Here is a 533-nt window from a genome sequence, read left to right as displayed (position 1 = left end):
TTTACTGTATGTATCTCATTTCCAACAGAGTAGCCGTCTGAGCTCTCATCTCGGCGGTAGCCGACTCAAAACCTGGTGGCAGGGAAGTTTCCAACGCCAGCAGTTGTCGGGCAATGCAATGACAGGTGTCTGTGTGACATTCCTTACCGACAGACTTGCCACCGTGTCCTGGATTAATTTCCAAGCCTCAGGGAGTGATGGCATGTGGCAATGCCGATGATAATCAGGCCTTTGGATGGAAGTGTCAAGTTCGGCGGCTGTTCGTGAGTAGAAGGCTGTGTGCCAGCACCGAGTTTCACCTTCTCTCTTCGCTTTCGTCCTCATCATCAACAACAACAGAAATACGAAATTGCACACCACATACTTTTACCAGTCACCTACACTAAAACGTAATACAAAATACACTCCCCTTAGAAAAGTTAAAAATGGATGTGAATAAAGAAACTTTTGGAAATATTGAACCCGTTGATACCACCCGCCTGTTTTGACACATTACAACATCAAGATGCCAACACGTGCAAATAATGAGCCAT

This window comes from Schistocerca gregaria, chromosome 3 (assembly GCF_023897955.1).
Source record: "Schistocerca gregaria isolate iqSchGreg1 chromosome 3, iqSchGreg1.2, whole genome shotgun sequence".
NCBI classification, from domain to species: domain Eukaryota; kingdom Metazoa; phylum Arthropoda; class Insecta; order Orthoptera; family Acrididae; genus Schistocerca; species Schistocerca gregaria.
The sequence above is the reverse complement of the archived record's forward strand: the minus strand, read 5'-3'. Positions refer to the sequence as shown.